This window comes from Gigantopelta aegis, chromosome 6, assembly GCF_016097555.1.
Source record: "Gigantopelta aegis isolate Gae_Host chromosome 6, Gae_host_genome, whole genome shotgun sequence".
Taxonomy (NCBI): domain Eukaryota; kingdom Metazoa; phylum Mollusca; class Gastropoda; order Neomphalida; family Peltospiridae; genus Gigantopelta; species Gigantopelta aegis.
Genome location: NC_054704.1, coordinates 16,654,748 through 16,678,484, shown reverse-complemented (window position 1 = coordinate 16,678,484; position 23,737 = coordinate 16,654,748). Strand labels below are relative to the sequence as shown.

General features: G+C 37.3%; 1 protein-coding gene across 1 annotated transcript in view; it reads right to left on the bottom strand.

The window, feature by feature from the left end:
* The window catches only part of LOC121374960 (neuronal calcium sensor 2-like), a 192,142-nt gene extending 181,581 nt beyond the window's left edge, over positions 1 to 10,561 (bottom strand). Inside the window, exon 1 of the mRNA XM_041502112.1 lies at positions 10,448 to 10,561. The gene's annotated coding sequence lies outside the window, so the exon portion shown is untranslated. The remainder of the gene's footprint in view (positions 1 to 10,447) is intronic.
* Positions 10,562 to 23,737: the final 13,176 nt, after the last annotated feature.

The window sequence follows — 23,737 nt, the reverse complement described above, 5'->3', positions numbered from 1 at the left end:
ACCTCACAGTCAACAAATTTATATAATATTTTATCTAACAAATATGATTATTTTTAACTAATTGTATTCAGTGTACGTTTAACCACAGTTTGTATAAATACTGCATGTTCCTTTCCCGCCATCACGAAATGCATGAGTGCGAAATTAACAAAGACAACGGAAATAAACAAACGAAACAGCAATTAAGTATTCATTAATGCGAACAACTATTTGGTGGTGGGTTTTTTTCTCTCACTAATTTACATGAAGATTTACTTGCGTGTAATCGTATGGTTTAATGTCTGCAACAATGTCTTTTGACACGTGCAACAGTCTCGGCTGACCATCAAGCGTGACCTATATGCACACTGAGAACAGCCAACGAACGTTTTCCAAACGTTTGCGAACTATGTGACTGGTTCCCGACGTGGACATTGAGTTTAACGTGAAGCGCATAAACCAGTTTAGCGGACGTTTTTGTTTTGCTCGGTCTAGCTGAACTCGGCCCTAGCCTATTGTCTTTGGCCCTGAACTAGCAATTTCGGTCCGTTTTTATTACTTTGGCTCAAAGACTTTACAGAGTTAAAATAACACGCTACAGATTTTTCAGACTTTTCTTGCATACATGTTGCCATTAAAATTAATAACTCTGATTATTAAAATAAGCAAACATTGTTATGCTGAATTCTTGATGACACCGCTTTTCATTTCCAGTCGCGAGATCCCTGTTAATATTTGGCATTATTATTATATGTTAGGTGTCGGATAGATTATGTAACCGATTGTTCACATCGGAAGATAGAAAATGGCTTAGCCAAATTTTTAGCTCAGAACTGGATGGTTGTTGGTGTAGTTTGTGGCCTTTCACATGTCTTGTGCCCTTTGCTAATAGCCACCATTCTGAAACGTATGTCTGCATTGAACTCGTCAAAATCATGCACGGTGGACGCTGAGTGGATGGCAGCATTAGGGTGGATATTTATATCGCCTGTCAGTCAAGATATCAGTTTCGATACTTTTGAATTGCCCGTGTCGTGAAGTTTTGTTTTTCATTTTACTTGTTTTATGATTTTCTTGGTTGCCCACTGGGCAACTGTTTGACAAAGAATGGTTGCCCGCAACATATTCTGGTTGTCCCGGGCGCGCGGACAACTGATTTGTGCACCCCTGTCTGCTATTGGATATCACACATTTGGTAATTCTGACATACAGTCATCAGAGGAAACCAACTACATTTTTCCAAATGAAGCAAGAGATCTTTTATATGCACCTTCTCACAGAAATGCAGAAAAGCACATACCACAGACTTTAACCAGTCATGGTGCACTGGTTGGAACGAGAAAATACCCAATTAGTTTAATGGATCCATTGATGTGATTTGATCCAGCGATGCAAGCACCTTAAGTGAGCACTCAACTGACTGAGGTAAATCCCATCCCAAAATACATGTACTACTTCTCGAAGAAAAACATTAAAACATTACTTCAGAAATACGTTCATACTGTTCTAGAATTCAGTTCAGAAAGACCATTATTGGTTCAACAAGAACAGTGCTGTGACCCCCCCCCCCCCAACCCATCTAAAAACATTACTTCAGAAATACGTTCATACTGTTCTAGAATTCAGTTCAGAAAGACCATTATTGGTTCAACAAGAACAGTGCTGTGACCCCCCCCCCCCCCCCCTCCAACCCATCTAAAAACATTACTTCAGAAATACGTTCATACTGTTCTAGAATTCAGTTCAGAAAAACCATTATTGGTGTAACAAGAATATAATGCTGTGGACCCCCCCCCCCCCCCCAACCCATCTAAAAACATTACTTCAGAAATACGTTCATACTGTTCTAGAATTCAGTTCAGAAAGACCATTATTGGTGTAACAAGAACATAATGCTGTGACACCCCCCCTCCAACCCATCTAAAAACATTACTTTAGAAATACGTTCATACTGTTCTAGAATTCAGTTCAGAAAGACCATTATTGGTGTAACAAGAAAGAAAGAAAGAAAGAAATGTTTTATTTAACGACGCACTCAACACATTTTATTTACGGTTATATGGCGTCAGACATATGGTTAAGGACCACACAGATTTGGAGAGGAAACCCGCTGTCGCCACATAGGCTACTCTTTTACGACAGGCAGCAAGGGATCTTTTATTTGCGCTTCCCACAGGCAGGATAGCACAAACCATGGCCTTTGTTGAACCAGTTATGGATCACTGGTCGATGCAAGTGGTTTACACCTACCCATTGAGCCTTGCGGAGCACTCACTCAGGGTTTGGAGTCGGTATCTGAATTAAAAATCCCATGCCTCGACTGGGATCCGAACCCAGTACCTACCAGCCTGTAGACCGATGGCCTGCCACGACGCCACCGAGGCCGGTTTGGTGTAACAAGAACATAATGCTGTGACCCCCCCCCCCCCAACCCATCTAAAAACATTACTTCAGAAATACATTCATACTGTTCTAGAATTCAGTTCAGAAAGACCATTATTGGTGTAACAAGAACATAATGCTGTGACCCCCCCCCCCTCCTCCAACCCATCTAAAAACATTACTTCAGAAATACGTTCATACTGTTCTAGAATTCAGTTCAGAAAGACCATTATTGGTTCAACAAGAACATAATGCTGTGACCCCCCCCCCCCCCTCCAACCCATCTAAAAACATTACTTCAGAAATACGTTCATACTGTTCTAGAATTCAGTTCAGAAAGACCATTATTGGTTCAACAAGAACATAATGCTGTGACCCCCCCCCTCCAACCCATCTAAAAACATTACTTCAGAAATACGTTCATACTGTTCTAGAATTCAGTTCAGGAAGACCATTATTGGTGTAACAAGAACATAATGCTGTGACCCCCCCCCCCCCACCTCCAACCCATCTAAAAACATTACTTCAGAAATACGTTCATACTGTTCTAGAATTCAGTTCAGAAAGACCATTATTGGTTCAACAAGAACATAATGCTGTGACACCCCCCCCCCCCACCCATCTAAAAACATTACTTCAGAAATACGTTCATACTGTTCTAGAATTCAGTTCAGAAAGACCATTAATGGTGTAACAAGAACATAATGCTGTGACCCCCCCCCCCCCCCAACCCATCTAAAAACATTACTTCAGAAATACGTTCATACTGTTCTAGAATTCAGTTCAGAAAGACCATTATTGGTTCAACAAGAACATAATGCTGTGACCCCCCCCCCCCCTCCAACCCATCTAAAAACATTACTTCAGAAATACGTTCATACTGTTCTAGAATTCAGTTCAGAAAGACCATTATTGGTTCAACAAGAACATAATGCTGTGACCCCCCCCCCCCCTCCAACCCATCTAAAAACATTACTTCAGAAATACGTTCATACTGTTCTAGAATTCAGTTCAGAAAGACCATTATTGGTGTAACAAGAACATAATGCTGTGACCCCCCCCCCCCCAACCCATCTAAAAACATTACTTCAGAAATACGTTCATACTGTTCTAGAATTCAGTTCAGAAAGACCATTATTGGTGTAACAAGAACATAATGCTGTGACCCCCCCCCCCCCCCTCCAACCCATCTAAAAACATTACTTCAGAAATACGTTCATACTGTTCTAGAATTCAGTTCAGAAAGACCATTATTGGTTCAACAAGAACATAATGCTGTGACCCCCCCCCCCCCAACCCATCTAAAAACATTACTTCAGAAATACGTTCATACTGTTCTAGAATTCAGTTCAGAAAGACCATTATTGGTGTCAACAAGAACATAATGCTGTGACCCCCCCCCCCCCCCCTCCAACCCATCTAAAAACATTACTTCAGAAATACGTTCATACTGTTCTAGAATTCAGTTCAGAAAGACCATTATTGGTGTAACAAGAACATAATGCTGTGACCCCCCCCCCCCCCAACCCATCTAAAAACATTACTTCAGAAATACGTTCATACTGTTCTAGAATTCAGTTCAGAAAGACCATTATTGGTGTAACAAGAACATAATGCTGTGACCCCCCCCCCCCCTCCAACCCATCTAAAAACATTACTTCAGAAATACGTTCATACTGTTCTAGAATTCAGTTCAGAAAGACCATTATTGGTTCAACAAGAACATAATGCTGTGACCCCCCCCCCCCTAACGACCCATCAACCCATCTTCAAAACATTACTTCAGAATATGGTACCATTCATACTGCTGTGACCACATTCTTCAGAATTCAGTTCAGAAAGACCATTATTGGTGTAACAAGAACATAATGCTGTGACCCCCCCCCCCCTCCAACCCATCTAAAAACATTACTTCAGAAATACGTTCATACTGTTCTAGAATTCAGTTCAGAAAGACCATTATTGGTGTAACAAGAACATAATGCTGTGACACCCCCCCCCCCTCGAACCCATCTAAAAACATTACTTCAGAAATACGTTCATACTGTTCTAGAATTCAGTTCAGAAAGACCATTAATGGTGTAACAAGAACATAATGCTGTGACCCCCCCCCCCCCTCCAACCCATCTAAAAACATTACTTCAGAAATACATTCATACTGTTCTAGAATTCAGTTCAGAAAGACCATTATTGGTGTAACAAGAACATAATGCTGTGACCCCCCCCCCCCTCCAACCCATCTAAAAACATTACTTCAGAAATACGTTCATACTGTTCTAGAATTCAGTTCAGAAAGACCATTATTGGTTCAACAAGAACATAATGCTGTGACCCCCCCCCCCCTCCAACCCATCTAAAAACATTACTTCAGAAATACGTTCATACTGTTCTAGAATTCAGTTCAGAAAGACCATTATTGGTTCAACAAGAACATAATGCTGTGACCCCCCCCCCCCCCTCCAACCCATCTAAAAACATTACTTCAGAAATACGTTCATACTGTTCTAGAATTCAGTTCAGGAAGACCATTATTGGTGTAACAAGAACATAATGCTGTGACCCCCCCCCCCCCCCCCACCTCCAACCCATCTAAAAACATTACTTCAGAAATACGTTCATACTGTTCTAGAATTCAGTTCAGAAAGACCATTATTGGTGTAACAAGAACATAATGCTGTGACACCCCCCACCCCCAACCCATCTAAAAACATTACTTTAGAAATACGTTCATACTGTTCTAGAATTCAGTTCAGAAAGACCATTAATGGTGTAACAAGAACATAATGCTGTGACCCCCCCCCCCCCCCTCCAACCCATCTAAAAACATTACTTCAGAAATACGTTCATACTGTTCTAGAATTCAGTTCAGAAAGACCATTATTGGTTCAACAAGAACATAATGCTGTGACCCCCCCCCCCCCTCCATCCCATCTAAAAACATTACTTCAGAAATACGTTCATACTGTTCTAGAATTCAGTTCAGAAAGACCATTATTGGTTCAACAAGAACATAATGCTGTGACCCCCCCCCCCCCTCTCCAACCCATCTAAAAACATTACTTCAGAAATACGTTCATACTGTTCTAGAATTCAGTTCAGAAAGACCATTATTGGTTCAACAAGAACATAATGCTGTGACCCCCCCCCCCCTCCAACCCATCTAAAAACATTACTTCAGAAATACATTCATACTGTTCTAGAATTCAGTTCAGAAAGACCATTATTGGTGTAACAAGAACATAATGCTGTGACCCCCCCCCCCCCTCCAACCCATCTAAAAACATTACTTCAGAAATACGTTCATACTGTTCTAGAATTCAGTTCAGAAAGACCATTATTGGTGTAACAAGAACATAATGCTGTGACACCCCCCGCCCCCAACCCATCTAAAAACATTACTTCAGAAATACGTTCATACTGTTCTAGAATTCAGTTCAGAAAGACCATTAATGGTGTAACAAGAACATAATGCTGTGACCCCCCCCCCCCCTCCAACCCATCTAAAAACATTACTTCAGAAATACGTTCATACTGTTCTAGAATTGAGTTCAGAAAGACCATTATTGGTGTAACAAGAACATAATGCTGTGACCCCCCCCCACCCTCCAACCCATCTAAAAACATTACTTCAGAAATACGTTCATACTGTTCTAGAATTCAGTTCAGAAAGACCATTATTGGTTCAACAAGAACATAATGCTGTGACCCCCCCCCCCCCAACCCATCTAAAAACATTACTTCAGAAATACGTTCATACTGTTCTAGAATTCAGTTCAGAAAGGCCATTATTGGTTCAACAAGAACATAATGCTGTGACCCCCCCCCCCCCCCCCAACCCATCTAAAAACATTACTTCAGAAATACGTTCATATTGTTCTAGAATTCACTTCAGAAAGACCATTATTGGTGTAACAAGAACATAATGCTGTGACACCACCCCCCCCCACCCACCCCCCCTCAACCCATCTAATTCTGTCTAAGACAAGATTAATTAGACATTATTAATGAATAATGAAACTAGTTAACTGGGCTAGCAGATTGTTCTTAGGGAAAATGCTAAGAATCATATGTCTTTGGTTATATCTTAGGCAAAATGCTAAGAATCATATGTCTTTGGTTATATCTCAGGCAAAATGCTAAGAATCATATGTCTTTGGTTATATCTCAGGCAAAATGCTAAGAATCATATGTCTTTGGTTATATCTCAGGCAAAATGCTAAGAATCATATGTCTTTGGTTATATCTCAGGCAAAATGCTAAGAATCATATATCTTCGGTCATAATAATCTCAATGTGTTGCGCTGGGGACATAAAACATTGCTGATATTTAAGGCTTACTTGACATAGTAGGGTCATCCTGATAAAAACAACTGATGATGTTCTGTTACTTAGAATACATTTTAAAATTATAACATCAATATACTGAGTTTTGTCAAAACATTTATTTCTTTAAGGCAAGGCATTTTAGTGAATTGTGCAACTCTGCAATATCTTTACTTTTATTGTGTGAAAATAATGTTGATTGAAAATGTTTTTGTTTTTGTTTTATTTGTTTGGGTTTGTTGTTGTTTTTTTTTTTTTTTTTTTTTGGGGGTTTTTTTGGGGGGGGGAGAGAACAAAAGAATAGAGACAAAGTTAGCAAACTTTATCATAATATTCCTAATCATTTCAAAATTAAAAGATCTATAGCTAACTTCTCAGATTTCTAACTTCATTTGCATATGCATTCTACTAGGTACGGTAGTTATAAAACTGGTGATAGGTGTTAAAAAAGCAAGAAACTCACTTAGTTTGAAGCAAAAGATGAATTAGTAGAACTGGCACACCATAAAGCTATGAAGTGGCAGATGGAGAAAACAGAGATGATCATATCACTGATAAAAGACATTACTATATATTTGTTTGATCTCAAGGAAATACAATTCTTGTTCTGTACATAAAATGGGATACAGATAACCCAAGTCATTTCAAACAGGGCTCCTTCCAGAATACAACCGCAGGGTGCAGACATGTTCTACAACATACACATGTATTTTATGAAGCTTTATAAAATATAAGGACAAACTTTTCAATAGTTTTGAAGATTTAAAACAAGGTGGTTTTAGCCATTTATATCTTATAGATAATTTACTATAAAATCCATATACTATATACTATGGTGAACCAATCCTGAAATATGCATGACGACCAGATACGGTGGATGAAATTGAAATGTTGGTATAGAATCTATCCAGGTTTAATTTATCTTGTCATCATGCATATGGCATCAGTCCAGAGCTTTATATTTTCTGGATTAAAAATTATAAACTCTTGAAAGTTACATAAAATTAATACATCAAATAAAACTGCAAAATTTGAACACTCCTGCCTTAGGCATTTTTGGACTTTGACATCTTCAAAACTATTGGTTATTTTATCTGTTGCATTATTATGTATTGTACTACATAAAAGCAATAAATGGTTTTATTTTAAGTGGGTCATCTAAGCAACATTGGTTGATTGAGCTGAGAATATCTCCATACCAGTTTATATATTGTAGAAGAAACACCTTACCTCACTGAGGGGAGTGATTAATTGCTCCCCATGGAGCCAAATATTTGAGATATTACCATACTGAGCAATGATATTTAATCTTTTTATGGTACTATTGTTTTAAAGTTAAACTTTGTTTTGTTTAATGACACCACTAGATTAATCATCGGCTATTGGATGTCAAACATTTGGTCATTTTGACATAGTCTTAGAGAGGAAACCTGCTACATTTTTCCATTAGTAGCAAGGGATCTTTTATAGGCACCATCCCACAGACAGGATAGCACATACCACAGCCTTTTATATACCAGTTGTGGTGCACTGGCTGCAACGAGAAATAGTCCAATGAGCCTTGTGACGGGAATCGATCCCAAACCCATGCATTAAGCGTGTACTTTCCCACTGGGCTACATTCTGCCCCTCTATTGTTTTAAAATTCACACACTTAGGGGAGCTAAAAATCTACTCTACTCTAATGGGAGTCATAGGGAGTCAGAGTAATACCTCCCCTTAAATGGCGATATCTGAAAAACATTTGTATTCAAAATAAATATTAATTCAAAGTCTAGTCATCTATAGACTTTTTCAAACTAACTGAACTGATTCTATGTCATTCCAAACATCATATATAAAATAAAACTTTTGAATATTGGTTTCCATGCATGGTTGATATTGATTTTTAAGAATATATTTTACACACCCCTTTTGGCAGGCCTTTTTGGTATTACATATATGGAATAATAGTTATATTCAGGTATATCTGGTGGGTGATAAAACATTGTTTAATTTAAGTATGTAGTTAAGTTCTAGTAATTAAACAATTTGTAGACACCCACCATTTCTGGAATCTCTGTAATCAAAACACTGCAACAAGGTTTTTCATACTTCCATTAGAATATAAATAATACTTTAAACAAATAGTAAATGTAAATACTATCCATAGCAGCCGGCCACTTAAATATAAAACTAAAAAATAACAACCGATTCTCTTAATATTAAACTACGGAAGGATGAAGGAATGTTTTATTTAAACAATTCACTCAACACATTTTAATTGTAGTTATATGGTATCTAACATATGGTTAAGGACCACACAGGCAATGAGAGGAAAAGAAAGAAGTGTTTTATTTAACGACGCACTCAACACATTTTATTTACGGTTATATGGCGTCAGACATATGGTTGAAAAGAAAGAAGTGTTTTATTTAACGACACACTCAACACATTTTATTTACGGTTATATGGCGTCAGACATAAGGTTGAAAAGAAAGAAGTGTTTTATTTAACGACGCACTCAACACATTTTATTTACGGTTATATGGGTCAGACATATGGTTAAGGACCACACAGATTTTGGGAGGAAACCCGCTGTCGCCACTACATGGGCTACTCTTCCGATTAGCAGCAAGGATAGCACAAACCATCGCCTTTGTTGAACCAGTTATGGATCACTGGTCGGTGCAAGTGGTTTACACCTACCCATTGAGCCTTGCGGAGCACTCACTCAGGGTTTGTAGTCGGTATCTGGATTAAAAACCCATGCCTCGACTGGGATCCGAACCCAGCCTGTAGACCGATGGCCTAACCATGACGCCACTGAGGCCAGTGCTATGAGAGGAAGCTGCTGTCCCCAAGCAATGGGTTACTCTCTATGCTTTCTGATTAGCAGCAAGGGATCTTTTAAATACAGTATCCCACAGATAGGACACTGCATACCAGTCTGGCTGAAAAGAAAATTAGTCCAATGGGACCACCGGCAGGCATCAATCCTAGATGGACCATACATCAGGCAAGCACTTTACCACTAGCCTAAGTTGCCCCCATAATATGAAACTGTGCAATGGTTTAAAAAAAAAAAGATAAAATGAAATTTATATTCACTATTTTACCACTTAGCACATTTCCTTCAAACCACAAGATATCAAATTTGATATCAATATTCTTGGCCACTTTACCTGATGGGAAATATTTAATGCCTGTATGGCTCCTATTAAGTTAACGTTAGCCACCATACCTGGTATGTCATTTTGAAAACATTTAAAACAAAATATTTGCAAAACATAAATAAACATTTTTTTTTTTTTTATAGCTACATTAATTATATCCAAAAACACAAATGTATCAATAACAAATGGGATATTACAACCACGTAATTGTTTGAATCATGTACTTTTGAGAACAAATTTAATATACTTATTTTCAGACAATAGTTTGTTTAGTAGCTTAATTGTCACAAATGCATCGACTATAATTTTTTTACAGTTATGCAGTTTTTACCTATCAGTAAATTTACTTGTTACGAAACATTTTTATTGCAATAATTTAATTTTACCTTTTATTATTTTTTACCTGTCATAATTGAATCTTTGCCCAAGCATTTTCACAATTGTTTTACATTAACTCACAAGAACTCTTCATACATTTTTAAGTGTTGAAAAACTCTACAAGAATCTGAGTATAACAAATGAAACATGACAATACATGCTGACTTTGAATATAACAAATGAAACGTATGACAATACATGCTGACTTTGGACACAACAATTGAACTTACGACATCCGTTTGAAGCTGTCTATCAGCCAGTACTAGAACTCTCTGATTTACTTGTGAAGAGATAAACTGTATGTTAACTTGCTTGTGTTGAACCTACAAAAGTGGCTCTCTCGCTTGCAGCTTGTTCTATTTACTGCAATCAGCTGATCAAAATTGATTTGTGCATCGCGCCGAATACCTACAGCGGACGTGTTCACAGCCACTGAAAAAAAGAAGCTATCTGAGGCTTCAACTCAAAAGGCAGTGGGTTTGGTACACTTTTATAGCCACTAGCCAACATCTAAATCATGACCATAATTAAAGAATCTTCATTTCTGTTCTTGGAAAAAGGAAAAAACAATAAAACAGAATGAAAGGAGGATGGAAAGAGAAGGAAACACAGAAAAAACAATAAAACAGAATGAAAGGAGGATGGAAAGAGAAGGAAACACAGAAAAAACAATAAAACAGAATGAAAGGAGGATGGAAAGAGAAGGAAACACAGAAAAAACAATAAAACAGAATGAAAGGAGGATGGAAAGAGAAGGAAACACAGAAAAAACAAAAATGAAAGCAAGCTTTTTTTTGGCTAGCCAGAAAATCTGGTATCCACAATAATGATATTAATAAAAGAGGTTGTGAATGTTTATCAACAGCCCAGAATATTGTTTAATGGGGTGGGATGCAGCTCATTGGTAAAGTGCTCGCCTGATGCGCAGTAGGATTGGGAACAATCCCAGTCAGTGGACCCATTGGGCTATTTCTCATTCCAACCAATACACCATGACTAGTATATCAAAGGTTATGGTATGTGCTATCCTGTCTGTGGGATGGTGCATATAAAAGATCACTTGCTACTAATGGTAAAATGTAGTGAGTTTCTTCTCTAAGACTAAATGTCAAAATTACCAAATGTTTGACATCCAATAGCCAATGATTAATAAATCAATGTGCTCTAGTGGTGTCGTTGAACAAAACAAACTTCTTTAGTGTTTAACATAGTACATGCATTACAGTTACCACATTATCAGATCATGGACAATTAAAAAACCTTCATTTCTGCTATTGGTAAAGGAAAAATTTAACCAAAGGAAAAAAGAAGAAAAAAGAAAGAACAAAGATATTGTTTTGTTTTGGTATGAGAAGGGGGCTAGCTGAAAAATATAATACCCACCATAAAAATATAATATCCACCATAAAAATATAATATCCACCATAAAAATATAATATCCACCATAAAAATATGACAAATGAAATGAAAGGATATTTTCGGTAGTGACACCCTATAACATTGTTTAATAAAAGACTAATAACATTCTAACATTTATACATATTGTGTTAAGTAAAATTTGATGTAGAGAATGAGAGATAAATCTTTTGCCACCACATGACTATACTGTAATTATCAATTAAGAGTATATACATGTACATGCTAGTCCGTGTTTTACATATTCATGACCAGGGGTTTGTTGAAATTCTCCAGTGACCAGACAGGTAATTGAGAATGAATTGCCTCCACCAACAAGTATAGTACATTACTGATGGTTTAACACTTAAGATGGACAGTCCTCATGGACTGACCTTACCCGGTAATCTATATTTGATGGAATAACAAATGAATTTAGCATTTTCAAGCAAAAAATACGGAGAACGTTAAGGATAAATATATTAACCCTACCATGAGAAAATACTTTAAAATAATCTAGTAGCTCCATTGTGAAGTCCGAGATCCTAGTTTTAGCCGGTGAAAATGGACACCAAGTTTTATTAAATATAGAAACCTGAAACCCACTTGGATAAAGTTACAATAGAGTGAAGCAAGTTAAAGTGTGTTTTGTTTAATGACACCACTAGAGCACATTGATTATTTAATCATCGGTTATTGGATGTCAAACATTTGGCAATTTTGACTCATAGTCAAACTCGCTACATTTTTCCTAATGCAGAAAGGGATCTTTTATATGCACTTTCCCACTGACAGGAAAGCACATACCATGGCCTTTGACCAGTTATGGTGCACTAGTTGAAATGAGAAAAACCCGATCAGTTGAATGGTGTGAAGCAAGATGATGAAATGGAAATACCCGTAACATCAACACAACCATTACATCTCAGATATACGTGCATTATTTAAATTATGAAAAATGCATTAGAAACACAAGGATGACCAGAAACATTTCAGATGTTTGGAAATGGATAGACTAAACAATAAAATCTAAGTCATGTCCAATTACAATGATCAGAAATGACCGTAATAATGAACAATACAGAGTTTAAAAACTAGGGCCTGTATGTCCGATATGTCATCAATTCAAGAAAACCAAGGATCAACTTTTGTTAGCAAAGGTCCACTTTTTAAAAACACATCACACACAATTCAGAAATTTTGCATAAGGGTATCCATTATGGAGTGACTGCATCTATTGTAACCTTGTGAAATGGAGGTATGCGTGTGCTAGCTTTAATAAAATAATGCAAGAAAGTAGAACTTTAAGAACATCACATCTACTTGCATTAATTTTGTTGCACATTATGGTTTTGTAAAAATATCCCTTGGGCTCTGTACAAATACACAACTTCATATACAGTTTTGACATTTTGATCACTGTAGATGAAGTGTAGTCATTTGATCAAAATAATAGGTTTACAGCTAAATGTTAACTAAACAAATGGATATTTGAAGGACATCACAGCATAAAACAATACACCGTATTCATGAATTTATTTATTTATTATTAATTTAAGTCTATGGAAGTATTTTTAATAGAGCAGTTAGATTATTTTCATAACATATTGGCTCCCACCCTACATCTCAAAAACAGAAACACAATTGCATACGAAAAAAAAAAAAAAAACCCATTAAAAAAACAATTTACAATGAAGATCTCCTGTTGTATTTTTTCTTCTCATGGAGATATCATCTAATTCACTGTTGATAGGCATATGACCAACATAGTTTGGTGGTTATCCAACTCTCAACTGCCCATCAGATGATAACACATTTACCTACAGAAATAAAAAATACTGATGGTTCATCTCCAAAATATAATAACCTGGTCACAGCTGGACTGTGTATTTGTTTGTTTTTTATACTTAACAACATAAGTTTGATTTTTCATCTTGCCCCTATGTCCATCAAAGAGCACAAGGGGGGGGGGGGGGGGGGAGAGAGAGATGAAAGTAACCAGTGGTAAAGCACTCACCTACATGCCCAGTCGGTTTAGGATCAATCCACGTTGGTGGGCCTATTGGGCTATTTTTCTCATTCCAAACAGTGCTGCTATATCAAAGACATTGGTATGTGCTATCCTGTCTGTAGGATGGTGCATATAAAAAATCCCTTGCTACTAATGGGGAAAATGTAGGGTTTTTTTTCTCCAAGACTATATGTCATAATTGCCAAATGTTTGACATCCAACAGCTGATGATAAATAAATCAATGTACTCTAGTAGTATCGTTCAACAAAACAAACTTTAACAAACTTTTAACTTTGATGAAAAAACATACATCAGCACATACCACAGCCTTTGATATACCAAGTGTGGTGCACTGGCTGAAACGAGAAATAGCCCAATGGGCCCACCGATGGGGATAGATCCCAAACTGACAGCACATGAATGAACATGCAACAACAAACTGGGATTGTCCTGTTTGTAGATCACTACCAGTTAGTACATCAAAGGCTTCTATAATCGCTTTGAAATAGTTTTTCCATTTGTCTAGACAGCAATGCAAATCGATTCTCTAAGTAATAAACAACTGTTCATTTCTCTGCTGTAAGGATAATCATTCATATTCGATAGATTTACACTGAAATCAGTTTCCCATTACAGTTATATTTATAAAGAGATTTCAACAGCTTCACTGCTCATTATGAAAGTTTTTAACATAATTATTCCTACCGGTAAGTCTTTATCACCATTTTACTTTTTAAGTTAACAAATGCTCACAGTATTTGTTATTCATTATTAATTAAGAAAATAATTTATATTTAAACAGCTTGCACTGGAAATGAAACTTCAACATAAATACTGGTCGTTCAGGTTGGGTTTTTTCATTTCCTTCAAAATTTAGGGATGCATTGACAAAGCCTGTTTCTGTCTTATACGCGTGTAACTACATACATTTACAATGCTTAAACATTTGTGTCTAAGAAAAACAGGCTTTATAAATAAATTCAGCCCTATTTTATTTAATTTTTTTGATACTGCATTCAGCAATTCATATTATTGCAAAAATATAATTAATGATGAAAAAGATTTGCATTTGAAATAGGACCTTAAACCTATACACTGATAGTTAATCCCCCCCCCCCCCCCTTCCCCACTCATCTTTTTGATACTGCATTTAATAATCCATCCTACTATTATATTATTATTTATGAAGACAAGTTTGCATTTAAAATGGTCGTTTCACCCACTGAGTTGTTCGTTATGTTTTCCCATCCATCTGATGGTTATGTATTTTACACTGCATTCCATAATCTATATTATTGGCAATATTTCACATTCCTCTGCCATTGCCTACAGAAGCACTCATCCTTGACACGGTTGCATTGATTACTGATACTTGATTATCTGCACATCTAGTAAACTAAATACTGCCAGCTTCTCCAGGCTTAAGGTCAGATGAAACGAACGTTATTTAAAGTTTGTTTTGTTTAATGACACCACTAGAGCACATTGATTTATTAACCATTGGCTATTGGATGTCAAACATTTGGTAATTTTGACATATAGTCTTAGAGAGGAAACCTGCTACATTTTTCCATTAGTAGCAAGGGATCTTTTATATGCACCATCCCACAGACAGGATAACACATACCATGGCCATTGATATACCAGTCATGGTGCACTGGCTGGAATGAGAAATAGCCCAATGGGCCCACCGACGGGGATCAATACTAGACAGACGGCGCATCACGCGAGTGCTTTACAACTGGGCTACTTCCTGCCCCGTTTAATTAGTGGTAGCTGTTACCCGTCTGTAACATAAGGTAATTGATGATTGGTATATCAAAGGTATGGTTTATTCAATACTGTCGAGGACATAGTGACATCACAGAGGGCTGTATTGATTCCAGAAGAAGATATGCTCATTTTATTGGAGGAGAATATGGACTAATTGATTAAAGCACGTCATCTGTAATCTGGCTGTGAATTTAGCATGATCCCTTGCTTCCATGAATCCCAGATTTTGCATTGGAAGAGTGAAATTATGAGACGGAATCCAAAAATATCTATATTAAATCATGTTTATGATTTTGGTGCAATCCTAAAAAAACCCCACCCAAATTCAATGCTTGGTAACTAATAAAGTTAATTTAAATATTTATTTCTTCTGCTCGGATTTGAATAAGAATCATAAGTATTAAATGATATCAACTATATTGCAATACGTATTGCAATACAGGTTCCTGTATCGCAATATACTGTAATACAGTTTTGAACATATTGGTGCACCCCTAACATCTAGTACTCTTCCACTAAACTACATTATACCACTAACGGACAAATAAATTACCAGGGATTTTGGCTTGAAAACAAACCAACATCGATTTTATGTGATTAAGAATTTCTTTTCAGAGTAAAGAAAATAATTATCAGCTAATAACTGAACTACAGTATACTTGTTCTTCAGAGGAAAGAGTATGACCTGTTAATAATGTAACAATGCATTTTCTTTTAGATAAAAGAATATTATCAACTATTAACTCGACTGTAATTTTTTTTTATAGAAAAATAGGACAAGCACTGTCATGAAAAGCAAAATAGAATTAATGTTTCCCATTTGTTCAAATCAGCCCATTGATTAAAGCTGTTATATATACTGATGGAAAGAAATAAGGGATCACACTAAAAGTAAAAAGTGACTGCACCCAAAGATACTCATCCATAGATGCATGAAGTTAATGGCGTTACCGATATTCAGTCCCACATTACGTCTTTGCACTTCATACAGACATTATGATGCTAATACTGATGGAAATGTGGTCTACCATATCAAGTGCTCTCTTATTTTGTTCTTGCAGTATATTCTTTTGCATGTGAAAAGTACTTGACACTAATATTTTCACTGCCTGTTGCTTAACACTGCAAAACCAGATATCAAAAGTTATAAGGAAACTCGTGAGGCAGCCAATGTTCCTTGAAGCGTGATATTCATTAATTTGTTTTAAAACCGTTTTACTTTATGGAGCGTTAACTTGACCCAGTTAACCAGTCCATCAATGGGCTTTGTGTGGGTTTTTATGTTCATACATATTCATTTAAAACTGCCTTTTTGGCTTTGATGTGGATTTGGCCGAGTTACTTTAATTTGGTTTCAATTGGCCAATTTCCTTTTTGCTTATCATGTTTACATTTATGTTTAAATTAACCAGTGCACCATGACTGGTATATCAAAGGCTGTGGTATGTGCTGCCCTATCTGTGGGAAAATAAAAAAAATTCCATTACATTCATTACAGCATAACGTCATCCCCATTGGTCCAGACGTAGCAACGGGAGTTGGTTAATTTCTCAATGAATGTAAAAAATTACGTCGTCAGGGAACGTCAAATCTGATGACGTCATTTTATATGGGCAAGTTGTCTTATTGATTATGGACCAAAAATAATTCAAAGTAAAGTATGAACTTTTAGTGTTATTATTAGCAAGTATTGATTCAAATTTAATTATAATTATTGTCTGTTATTTCTTTTACGTTCATCAAGGCATGAACAAACAAAAATCATCCGCAAACTTATGTGAGAACGGCTTCGCCGATTCACAGTTTGTGGATGATTTGTTTTTGGTTCATACCCCAATGAATGTAAAAGAAATAAGAGACAATCCTTAAATGCATATATAAAGCTTTGCTGCTAATGGGAAAATGTAGTGTGTTTTCTCTAAGACCACGAGTAAATAAATTATCAAATGTTTGACATTCAATGTGCCCTAGTGGTATTGTTAAACAAAACAAACTTAAACTGTTTTAAGAGATCATTTGGACAGTTACTTCAATGGCTGCTTATAACCTAAGTTTGACTGTAAAGTTACACACTTTCTCATACCCAGCTAAATTATTTTATACTGCAGAATGGTGTCTTTGAAATGGAAAACAATGGCATACAAAACAGCATCCAAGTTTGAGTTAATATGAAATGTTCTGTCTTCAAAAGTCAATATCCCCCAAGTACAAAATTCCAGACCACCTTCATATAGCATTGGCGAATATATCATTGAAAAACTGTATCATCTAGACAATTATCAATAAGATGTGATTGGATCAGCCCCAAATCTCTCACTTTCTATACTATATTTGTTATGCAGCCCTTAAAAAACAAATAAATGTGTGGACCAGCGTTGATTGACAAACATTAATTTAGTCCATCAGACTGGTCTGGTCTGCAACAAGTGGTCTGTGACTGAATGCTGGATATTTGAAGGCCGTGTTCTATTAACAACACCAGTTGATGACTGCAATGTGTGAAGTGTTTGTAGCTGAAAGACCGTCTGATTTCAACAATTTCAAGAGTTTCAATTTACTCCAGTTGATTGCTGATGCCAAGTATTTGGCACACTTAATTCCAAAGATTTATATAGTTATTGGCTTGCATAGGTTATTTCAGTTTGTATATACAAAGGCTAACAACTAAAGCTTATTATTGTAATCATTTTTTGTGTCCCACCCTCTCAATGTTTCTGACTAATAAAATCTTTGGCAACTAAAATGACATACTATATAGTCCTTCCCTGCCTCCATGGACATTGGGTTTTGTAAATAACTCCAGATTTGAAGAAAAAGAAGAAAAGTAAAAGTGTTTTGGAAATAAAAAATAAAAAACCACAACCTTTTTTGTATGTAATTTAGAAAACTTGTAGTACATACCATAGTAAAAAAATAACATTCTGTGATGGTAAGTACTGTATTATAAATGAACTTTTTTGTTTAGAACATCAATGGTTTCTGGTCATCCTTATTTTTTTTTAGTATCCCAAATTAAATTTGGTTCCCAATGAACAAAAAAAATATATAGTGAAACCTGTCTAAACCGGATCACATTGGGGACCTAATATTTATCTGATTCAAACAGGATCACATTGGGGACCTAATATTTATCTGATTCAAACAGGATCTGGTGTTTAGAGCCTCACATTTTAGAATTTAGAAAATTCAGAACCATGAAACTTGGCCAGTTTTAACAAGATTCCAGTTTGTTCAGGGTCCAGTTTAGACAGGTTTCACTGTATTAGGAAATAAAATTAAGTTTGATTTAGTACAAACACTAGGATGACCAAAAACACATTTAATATTTAAAAAAAGATTTAAAAAAAACAAAACCCTATTCAATATGAAAGTCTAGTCATTACAGTGTCTGTTACTTGGCAACATCTTAATAATGGAAAAAAACTCAGGACAGTCCCACGTAACTGATGTTCTTCAAACAGAGGGTAGGCTTTTACATGTTGGGCATTGCTTTGTACTAAAGTAGTAAATGCCCAACACAGAAAACCCCAAAACATGATATGTTATAAAAACTCAAGAAAATTAATTAAGGGCCAGGCCTGATGCTTATAAAACTTTTAGAGTCTAGATTCTAACAGAGTCTGAGACAGTAATGTCATGACAACGCCATACAAATTGTATGCATGTGACATCATGTCTCCCCCCCCCCCCCCCCCCCCCCCAACAATTTATTAAGCTAAGATTCATTACACTGGTTCCTAACTATATTTGTCATTTTGCTCACTCGAAATTGTTCTTTAAATCCTTAAGTTTCAGAACAAGCTACAACATATAGAAGCTGCACTTTTGCCCAAACTATCTAGTGGCCATTAATTACTTTTGTTGAGTATATATTCAATTATGCATCAGAAACATCTCCATTGCATTTAACACAAATATAAATTAAAAAAACCTTTCTTGAAAATGATGGCCCTGATTAAATCAGCACCACAAGTTAGACAGCAACCAAAATGCCTGGCATTTAATACCTTCAGTTCCTTGATAAATGTACAGTGGATATATGGCGGTAAACATGTACATCACAGATTAATCAAACATGCAATTCAGATTGGATATTTAACGGCTCTGATATTGTGTTTATTCACCAGTCAATTATGATTTATTGTGTAGACAGACTATGTGTCACATCAGAAAATAAACCAATATATTTGTTTGCTTCCCTCCTGCTCAATAATATGCGTAAGTAGGAATTGTGATATGCACTTTCCATAAACAGTATATACCATGTATAGTCTTTGATTTATCAGTCAGGAGGCACTGGTTGGGATGGGAAAAAAATTGAATCCATCGACAGCAATATATCAAGCAAACATACTACCACCAAGCTATCTTCTCCATCTCAAGCAGGAAAGAGTTTGTTTTTAAAACCAAATAATAAATATTGATCTATTTTGTTACAATAAAAAACTTTCTTGAAGACAATACCTGTCTTATTATGGGGTCATTTAACAATGATGGAATGTTCAAGAACGAATGGATGGGGGGGGGGGAAGCGGGCGAGCGGGGGAGGGTTTATGAACTGCATCAGATTTGCATTAAAAATACTCACTAAACAGAATCATAGAGAAGAAGGGGAAAAAAGCATTGTGGGTAAAAACAATCACCTGCTTTTGCATTACATAACTGTTGAACAGTCAAGAGACTTTTGAGTTCAAATTATTTCTTCATTTTAAGTAAATACAGAATCACACCAAAGTCATCTGTGACAAAAATCCTTTAATTGCGTGATTAATGGTAGTTTTATGGAATTTAAACACTTTAGCTGGGAAACGGGGAAGTGTTCACTACAGCTCTGATTGTGGCGACTCCGGTGCTATACTAGCCTCAAGTGAAATCAGTAGTGGTGACAGCAGGGCCGTCCCGACTCAAAATAACCCACTAAAATCAATACTTGGCCAATACTGGGAGCAAATACCATTTTGTAATCATAACATCCAAAATATTTGCATTTCCCAGACTGTAGACAGATGGTCGTCTACTGAAATTAAACCTCAATTACAAATCCGCTTTCCAGAAAATTGTATTTCACAAGTTAATAGGCAAATTTAATGTTACACCGATTTACGGTTTAAGGCAATTTGAACACCATCTTCAGTCATTTTATCAGGCAGTTAAGTCTTAAGCAGTATATTTTATTTTCCCTATTAGTTGCTAAATCCGAAAAAGAATTAACTGCCTTTTTATTATAAAAAGGTCTTTTTTTCCCAGTTAGAGCATAAAAAATGGATTCCACTTTTCAAACTGTACGAGATAGAGCCCCTCAGACCACCACGATAATATATACACCCTAACCTTGTGTGGTGAGATAGACCCCCCCCCCCCCGACAACCACAATAATATATACACCCTGACCTTGTGTGCTGAGATAAAGCCACTCAGACAACCACAATAATATATACACCCTGGTGTTGTGTGCTGAGATAGAGCTCCCCCCCTCCCCCCCCCGACAACCACAATAATATATACACCCTGGTGTTGTGTGCTGAGATAGAGCCCCCTTCTCCCCCCCCCCGACAACCACAATAATATATACACCCTGGTGTTGTGTGCTGAGATAGAGCCCCCCCTCCCCCCCCCCGACAACCACAATAATATATACACCCTGGTGTTGTGTGCTGAGATAGAGCCTCCCCTCCCCCCCCGACAACCACAATAATATATACACCCTGGTGTTGTGTGCTGAGATAGAGCCCCCCTCCCCCCCCCGACAACCACAATAATATATACACCCTGACCGTGTGTGCTGAGATAGAGCCCCCCCTCCCCCCGACAACCACAATAATATATACACCCTGGTGTTGTGTGCTGAGATAGAGCCCCCCTCCCCCCCCCGACAACCACAATAATATATACACCCTGACCGTGTGTGCTGAGATAGAGCCCCCCTCCCCCCCAACCACAATAATATATACACCCTGGTGTTGTGTGCTGAGATAGAGCCCCCCCTCCCCCCCCGACAACCACAATAATATATACACCCTGGTGTTGTGTGCTGAGATAGAGCCCCCCTCCCCCCCCCAACAACCTGGTGTGTGTGCTGAGATAGAGCTCCCCCCCTCCCCCCCCGACAACCACAATAATATATACACCCTGGTGTTGTGTGCTGAGATAGAGCCCCCTTCTCCCCCCCCCCCAACAACCAATAATATATACACCCTGGTGTTGTGTGCTGAGATAGAGCCCCCCCCCCCCCCCCCCCGACAACCACAATAATATATACACCCTGGTGTTGTGTGCTGAGATAGAGCCTCCCCCCCCCCCCGACAACCACAATAATATATACACCCTGGTGTTGTGTGCTGAGATAGAGCCCCCCCCCCCCCCCCCGACAACCACAATAATATATACACCCTGACCGTGTGTGCTGAGATAGAGCCCCCCCTCCCCCCGACAACCACAATAATATATACACCCTGGTGTTGTGTGCTGAGATAGAGCCCCCCCCCCCCCCCCAACAACCTGGTGTTGTGTGCTGAGATAGAGCCCCCCCCGACAACCACAATAATATATACACCCTGACCTTGTGTGCTGAGATAGAGCCCCCCCTCCCCCCCCCGACAACCACAATAATATATACACCCTGACCTTGTGTTCCCTTGTTATTATTTTAATGTCCCACTACCATAACGTCTTACTTCTGACAATGTAACCTTGGTTACTCTGTCTTCCAACACCTTTTAATATATTTATTATTTCTGGTAATTCACATAATCATATACAAACATCAATGGTCAAATTATATAGCAACCAAGTTTATTTTGTGTTTTTCCCCCTATAATCCATTCATCTGTTGAAAGTCAATAACAAAACACACACACAAAAAAAAAGCAACCAGAAAATCCATTTAGGGGTGACCCCATTGACATGAGGTGGAATGCCAATGGAACTTTGGGGGAGGTTTGGAGGGGGAGAAAATTAATATATAATAAATTACTGTCGCAAAATTTAGGGGGGCCTGGACCCCTCCCCCCCTTAGATCAGCCTTGACAACCCCAAAACAAGCCAAACATGAGAATAACCTTCCTTTCATTTATATGTTTTAATCTCATCAAGTGACCGGCCTCGGTGGCGTCGTGGCAGGCCATCGGTCTACAGGCTGGTAGGTACTGGGTTGGGATCCCAGTCGAGGCATGGGAATTTTAATCCAGATACCGACTCCAAACCCTGAGTGAGTGCTCCGCAAGGCTCAATGGGTAGATGTAAACCACTTGCACCAACCAGTGATCCATAACTGGTTCAACAAAGGCCATGGTTTGTGCTATCCTGCCTGTGGGAAGCGCAAATAAAAGATCCCTTGCTGCTAATCGGAAGAATAGCCCATGTAGTGGCGACAGCAGGTTTCCTCTCAAAATCTGTGTGGTCCATAACCATATGTCTGACGCCATATAACCGTAAATAAAATGTGTTGAGTGCTTCGTTAAATAAAACATTTCTTTCTTTCTATTTTTTTCTCATCAAGTGAATCTAACGTGAGAGTCAAATACATAAAACATTCATCCCAATTTTGATCCTCACAGTTGATGACTTCAATGACATGTTCAAATCAGGTCCTGACAGACTGGTTAAAAAACCCTGAGAAAAGCTGGAATGAACTAAAAACCAATCCACAGAACTACTACAACAAATCACGGATAATGAAATGTTATCTTATCCTCGTGAAAGGCACAGCACGCACTTAGAATGGCCATTAAATTGGGATAAGAAGGATAATGCTAGTAATAGAGATTAATTTACTTGACTTCTTCTATTTTTAGCATTTATAAATACATGCATGATTCCCTGCACTCCCAATTATTTCAAATTTAGTTCACAAACAGATGTCATAAGCATGTTTTCACCCATACATGTATCGGAGATCTATTCTGAGCTACATGCAATCAATAAAATAAGGAGATATACTTCAAATTAATATACCAAATACTGTGTGTAAATATATCATATTTGAAATGTTATAAAATATGAATCTGTTGAACTAATAGATACAGATCAGTAAACATCATCTCGCCAAGGATTTCTTTTGTTCTGTATAAAACTAAAAAACTATAGCTTCTAAAGTTTGTTTTGTTTAATGACAACATTAGAGTTTATTAATTAATCATTGGCTGTTGGATGTCAAACATTTGGTAATTCTGACTCGTAGTCATCAGAAGAAACCTGCTACATTTTTCCATTAGCAAAAAGTGATCTTTTATATGCTGTTTTCCATAGACAGGAGAGCACATACCATGGCCTTTGACCATAGTGTGATGCACTGTTTGGAACAAGAAAAAACTTAATCAGTTGAATGTATCCACTGAGGTG